Source organism: Stigmatopora nigra, chromosome 11 (assembly GCF_051989575.1).
Source record: "Stigmatopora nigra isolate UIUO_SnigA chromosome 11, RoL_Snig_1.1, whole genome shotgun sequence".
Lineage (NCBI taxonomy): Eukaryota > Metazoa > Chordata > Actinopteri > Syngnathiformes > Syngnathidae > Stigmatopora > Stigmatopora nigra.
In genome coordinates, this window is record NC_135518.1 from 2,485,029 (window position 1) to 2,492,283 (window position 7,255).

Below are 7,255 nucleotides of genomic sequence, written 5' to 3' on the forward strand. Positions count from 1 at the left end.
GATGCTTATATTGAAGAATACCAGGAAGCATCTTCATTGGTGTAGAATGGTTATGACTTTTAAGTTTCGGTAATAGACTTCACGTCTGTGTTCATCCTTGTTTCCCTAAACAATTAAGAACATTTCATTACTGCCAAGTCGATAGGAATATCTTTTCTCTCTCAGTGAGGCATCAAAATGCCACCAAGGTCGTCGCCAGCCTGCTGCTTGTAAATTGTGCATCTGCTTTATCGCCCCTACGAGAGGGAGATGGCTACATATTTATAAGAACAGGGGCCCTCCAGATGAAAGCAGCCGCTGTGGGCGCCGTTTCCAATCACTCCCTTGGGACGCCATTACTGTAAACAAGCGTGTTGAGAGAGGTGAGGGGGGTGTTTGGCATTGGTGGCAGGGCTTCATGAAATATTCTTTGTCTGCATTGCTGTGATAAAGGGCTCATTTTTCACATTTTGTTTCTCTGAGGTGAATCGTTGCTTGTTTTGGCTACGTTGCACTGCCGCATATCCCCCTCAGCATTTTCTTTTTTTAAACATACACAATCACACACATGCACAATAATCTAATAGCCACTATTAGCATGCTGCATGTGCAGATTCACTGACTCGTATTTATCTTTTTGTTAAAACATATCACACTCCTTTCATCTCACTTTTATTCCCCTGATTTTCTCTGTAATGCTCCCACTTTGATCTTGCTTTTATGTTTTGTTTTTTAATTTATAATTAGCTACAACAAAACCTCCGCTTTATTGTTTAAAACGGTACCTCCACCAATGAGCTTATGTTTTAATCACCAAATTCTTTATAATTACGAAGATTATGGAGAACAAATCATGGATGGGCCTTGGAACAATCACCATTGGTTTAACAAGTGCATTTAGCATCTACTACCAACCCACATTTACTGACTGGAATCATATCTATACTCAGTTAGGTGTATTTTTTCTTAAGGTTTTATTTGGGTAACAGTGAAAATGTATACTGTGAATTACTGTATTTGTACAGCTTAGCAGCATGGCTGTGGACAGGTGGGTCTAGTTTAATAAAGAAAGTTGTCACAGTCAATGTTTTTGTTTGTTTGAGGGGCATTTCTTTTGGACTTGATGTTTGTTTATTTTTGTATTTATCAGGGGAATTAAATGCAGAACAAATGAAAAGGAGCTGTCTGGTACAGTTATTTCCACACCTATCCATTCTTTCTATTGTATGTTACATTAACTACATTTGATGATTCTAGATTATTTCTAATGAATTTGCGATAAATTGAATTTAATTGTATTCATCGTGTTTTTTATCTGTCCAGTTGAGAGTCAAAAGCGATTCCTAGGTAGGTTTTTTGAATTCTTGGACTACATTTATTGTTTTTTCTTGGACAAAAACGTTGGGCTCACTGTTATTCGTCGCTCTTTTGGGGAATTGTTGTCACAATACACATTTCTTAATTACTTCGTGTAGCTTGCCCCGCCTCTGAGAATATTTAAGGCATATTCAAATTCAGATATTTCGCAGAAGCAGACATGAATACATTTTGTCAAATTGAAGTCAACTTCCCCTGAAGTTGAAATGCTATTTTGTGTAAGTCTGGCACTATAACTTCAAACCTTGAAATGATCAATACTTTTAAGAAAAAAAATTTGCAAGAAACATACATAACCTGACAGAATGTATGTATTGGTGTTGAGCCCCTCTCTTTTAGCAGAATATGAAGACAGATTCCACACTTAAGAGCTTGGTTTATTTTAGCAGTTAGTTTGAAAGCTCACGACTGAGGCCTACAGGACTTGTGTAAAACCACTACTGGTAGCAATAGACCGCCAAGCTGTATTCATAATGAATATCTTGGCTTAAGCATTTGTTTTCCCTCAAAAGGAAAAAGCATCTAACTACATTATGTTTAAGAACACCAAAGCCAGTGTATGATACCATGTAGCGCCTACATTTCACCATTAACAGTTTACTATTTAATGCAGCACAACTGATATGTATTTAAATTAAAAATCACTGCTGGTGTTCTATATATTAATTGAATTACAATTTGGTTAATTGCAATTCTTCTTGATGTGGAGATGTTATGTCCCTGTCACCCTTGATGAAGAATGTCCGACAAATAAAGTCCCGACTGATTGCTCTGCTGATTGATGACACCATGTCCTTATTAAGGTTGTTGTCTTGATTGATTACTGTTTATCTTCATTAAGGTATTAATTAAATATACCTGCACACTCCTAATATCGCAATGGCTGACTCTGATAAAAGATGCAGTTTTTTTTTCATTCTCTTCGGGATGCTCTCTATTTCTTTCGCAGCCTGCTTTATTGGAAGCATGCTTACCGCTGCTGTTTGCTGCTTTTTATGAGGAGTGCGGTGTTGTTTAGTTTGCACAGAAATATCAGTTGCACAGATTTAGTGATATTAGATAGAAAAAACACCCTCCAGACTACAAGTGGTCCATGGAAATTTTGGGGGATAGCTCATGAGAAGCATTCCCACTGGTCATGTTATGTTGTGAATTCTTAAAATATTTTTGGATGATGCTGTGTTGAAAGTCAAACCCTTGCATGCCGCTGCGACATTTTCCCTCCTTCCTCAATAAAATTGATAGATGTGGAGGTCATTTATCATAACGTGACTGGCTAATGCTATCAGCATGCTGGCAGCAGCTTTTAATCATCCGCTTATGGATGAAGAAAGTGCTATATTATCCAATCTCAATCCATATCCTGCCGAGCATGAAATGTTATTAAAAAGTTGCAAAGCGCCTCGATTGCAGGGTGACTTTTTCCAACTCGAGGGGCGCGCTTGATTTTGCTCTTTTGTGGCAAATATAAGAGGAATATTGTGTCCTCCCGGCGCAAACTCCAATAAGCTCCCGAATCAATGGGGCCGCAGAGCTCATATATCATATTGTATCATATCATATGGCTCACAAAGCTTTGCAGCACACAATGTGTTGTAAGAATTTTAACTCACTGAGTGGAAAGGGCAATCCCGAATGAAATCGTGTAAATTGCTGTATATTTTGTATAAATTTTCATTTGGGTGCAGCTTTATCTCAGAAAAATGAAATACAAGCATTCTATTCTATTTATTAATCAGAGAAATGAAAGCTATGGTAGTTGCCTTTTCATGCTGCAGAAAGTTAAAATTAGTGATGCAAAAATTTAACACAGTCGGCTCGGTGGGGCCAGTGGTTTGCGCGTCACAGCTATGAGACCCTGGGTTCAATGTGCCATGTGTGGAGTTTGTGTGGGTTTCCTCCGGGTACTCCTGTTTCCTCCCACATTCCAAAAACATGCATGGTAGGCTGATTGGACACTCTAATTGCTCCTAGGTATGTGTGTTAGTGTACATGGCTGCCTGTGTCCTCGTTCCCTGCGATCAGGTTGTCTCCAGCCTCTGGGCTGGAGTCAGCTGGCTTAGGCTAGTGCACCCCCTGCCAGCTTAATGGGATAAAGCGGTTCAGAAAATCAAAAGAGTGATGAGAAGAAATCAATTCATGATATTAAACTATGACAGTTTTAACTCATTCAACACCAGTTTATATTTGAGCGGCCAGTCCCATATTGCCAATAATCTTAGAGCATTTTGACAAATATATTTTCAAGTTTCACGGAATATTGTTGATGATGTATGAAATATATAACAGTAATTTACCAAATGGAAGACTCTTTTCCTTCACAAGGAAAAATGACCACCCTTTTCAAACATTTTGTAGAGAGCAGTCAGTTGTCATGCCACCGTTTATGTATGTACAGATATGCATAGATTGTGTTTTTTGCATATTTACCAAATACAAAAGTTAAAGATTAGCAAATCAATTTTAGTATGACACAGAGGCAACCAAAAGCAGTTTCTAATTGATGATTTTATATACCAAGGAAGAAAAAAATTACAAACTTGTCAGGCCATCAGTGAAAAAGTAATTGCCCCCTGTACCTAAGAATGGGTTGTGCCACCTTTGGCAGCATAACTGAAATCAAACATTTATGATAATTGGTCATGGCTCTTTCACAACGCTTTGGAGGAATGCTAGAGGGTTTTATAGCATGAACAGCCCGTTTCAGATCACACCACAGCATTTTTATACGATTTTAATCCAAACTTTGACTTGGCGACTCAAAAACCTTAACTTTTTTGTGAGCTTTGGATAATTATCAGGCTGCATGCTCCAAGAGCGCTCGAGTTGTTGACCAGGTACTTGCTGGTAGATAGAAGAATTAAATATATATATATATATATATATATATATATATATATATATATATATATATATATATATATATATATATATATATATATATATATATATATATATATATATATATATATATATATATATATATATATATATATATATATATATATATATATATATATATATATATATATATATATATATATATATATATATATATATATATATATATATATATATATATATATATATATATATATATATATATATATATATATATATATATATATAATGTATTTAGGGCAATATACTGCAATAATTTTCTCCCACATTTCTACACATACACATACATATACATCAAGGGTCAAGTATTAATTTTATAGTAATCTGGTATGTACATTATTCTATGACCTGAAGCAATAATTTTAATGACTTTTCATTTGAGTGATGCATATCTCTTCAGAGACTTGAAAGGAATAATAAAGGAAAGATACATGAAAAACACAGAGCCCTCTAATGCTCGTTTTCTAAAATTATGTAGGATTTTTTTTTAATTGAGGATAAGTGATATGGATTATGAATGAATGAAATCTCCCCTTTTAGGAAAGATTTTCCCAGCCTAAAGTAATACTATAATAGTACCAGACTTTTCTCATTCTAGTGACCTTGAAAAAAAGCATTGCAGACTTTATGTGCAGCGTGAGGCGAAGCCAATCTTAGGTGGCACTCGACAATATTCCCTCACATAGCGGACAGGGCCCCGTGTCCATAAATCACTCCCATGACAGATGCTTGAACTGGGAAAAAGCGATGAACTTAACTGTGACTTACACTCCCCTATATTTCTAGTCTATTTAAATCAGAACTGGCCAAAGTTTGACCATTTGCTAAACATGCACAAATATAGGCTACTAAGTATATATATATATATATATATATATATATATATATATATATATATATATATATATATATATATATATATATATATATATATATATATATATATATATATATATATTAAAACGTTTGTGCGTTCCTGCATTATAATTCATTTTATGGTGTTTATATTTTAAATGTGAAGACGGCTTCTATTGCCCTTTTTTTCCGTAGCAGGGTCGAATTCAGCTGAATAAAAAAAAATTAAAAAAAACACCTCCAGCAGAGAGAGGATGGATGTTTTTTTTCAGTTTTCATATATCACTAACCAACATATTGTACATGTTAATCATTAGATTATTTTAAACATTTTTGTTAAAAAAATAAAAAATAAATACAAAATTGCGAAGAAATGTATTGTGGATTCAGAATTACATTTTCTTGCATTTCGCTTTCAGCGGAAAACCTTTGGAGATTTCAGTGATCCATCACTATAAAATGTAGACTCATGCTTATTTGCATTGGTCAGGTTTATATTAGATGCTGCTAATAACTCTTTCAAAATCAGGCTATTGGCAGACTTACCCCAGTTATGCTGGGCCATGTAAACACATTCAAAAACCCAGATATCCTCATGTTTCAGATTATACAGCCTGATTACTCCGACTTTATTTAAGCCGAATATCTGGTCATGCAAATCCGCTATCGGGTCTTTTGAAAGGAGGGTTCTATGCATGCTCCATTAGCAAAGCATCCATGTCTCTTCAGAAATACTTTTTGCTGTCTGATACATGCCAAAAAAACACTGCAGACCCTTTTAGAAAGAGAAGGATAGTGATTAAGGTTCCACAGGGTGCTCGGACGTTTGGTCGCCGATCATTTGGTTGCCGGTCTTTTGGTCACCGATCTTTTGGTCGCCTGTCAAATGGTAAAAGAGAGTTTACTGTTGAAGCCAGCTCTTAAATTTATATTCATGAGAGAGAGTTTAATATCTAATAGAGAGAGTTGAATATCGAAGAGAGAGTTTAATATCTAAGAGAGAGAGTTTAATATCTAATAGAGAGAGTTTAATATCTAAGAGAGAGTTTAATATCTAAGAGAGATAGTTTAATATCTAAGAGAGAGAGAGTTTAATATCTAAGAGAGAGAGTTTAATATTTAAGAGAGAGAATTTAATATCTAAGAGAGAGAGTTTAATATCTAAGAGAGAGAGAGTTTAATATCTAAGAGAGACAGTTTAATATCTAAGAGAGAGAGAGAGTTTAATATCTAAGAGTTAGAGTTTAATATCTACGAAAGAGAGTTTAATTTTTAAGTACATTTGACCGGCGACTTAAAGACCGGCGACCAAACGTCCGGTCACACCCCTGTTTCATCCCCATTGCAAAATAACATGCATTATAGGCAGATTGAACACTAAGTTGCCCCTAGGTATGAGACTGAGAGTGAATGGATGTCCATCTCTTCGTGCCTCTGACTCCAAGTCAGCTGGGTTTGGCCCTAGTGAAGATAAAGCTGTTCATAAAATGAAATGAAATGAGATGAAGAAATACGACAATTGATATACAACTCTGTATGTTGGCATCTGCCAAGGTTTAGTTCCAAATGTGTAAATATTAGTATTATTGACATTGATCTGAATATTGTCTGCATAAAAATGTAGGCAACAATGAATTTTCTTTAGTCTCGAAAACACTTTAATGAATCCCTGCTTCATCAGTAACAAATGTCAATGATCCTTGAACTCTCACAGATGTTTGATACCCCTTAATGAGTAAGCATTGGCGCCGCTGTTACACCGTGCTCAAACTCCTGAGCAAAAATGTGAGCCTGTTGGGAAATGATTATCATGGGTGTATCCTTTTTCATATGAAGATTGGTTATTTTCCCTGAGAAATGGGAAGCCAGAACACATGCACACACACGCAGCATATGTGTGAAGTAGCAGGTATAATCGAGGAAATCAGTGCACTGCTTACTATCCAGGGTACCAATATTGAAGGGGTGTTTTTGTATTATCACCTCTTTATAATTTTTTGGGGACATTATACACTGAAGAGAAATACATATTTCTTAAAATCAAGTGTATTGTTTCATTTCTTTCAAATACTAATGTGTATATATGTGTAAGTTTTTAGCTATGTTGTGATTTGAAGACAGGATGTCTGTGGAATTCATGATC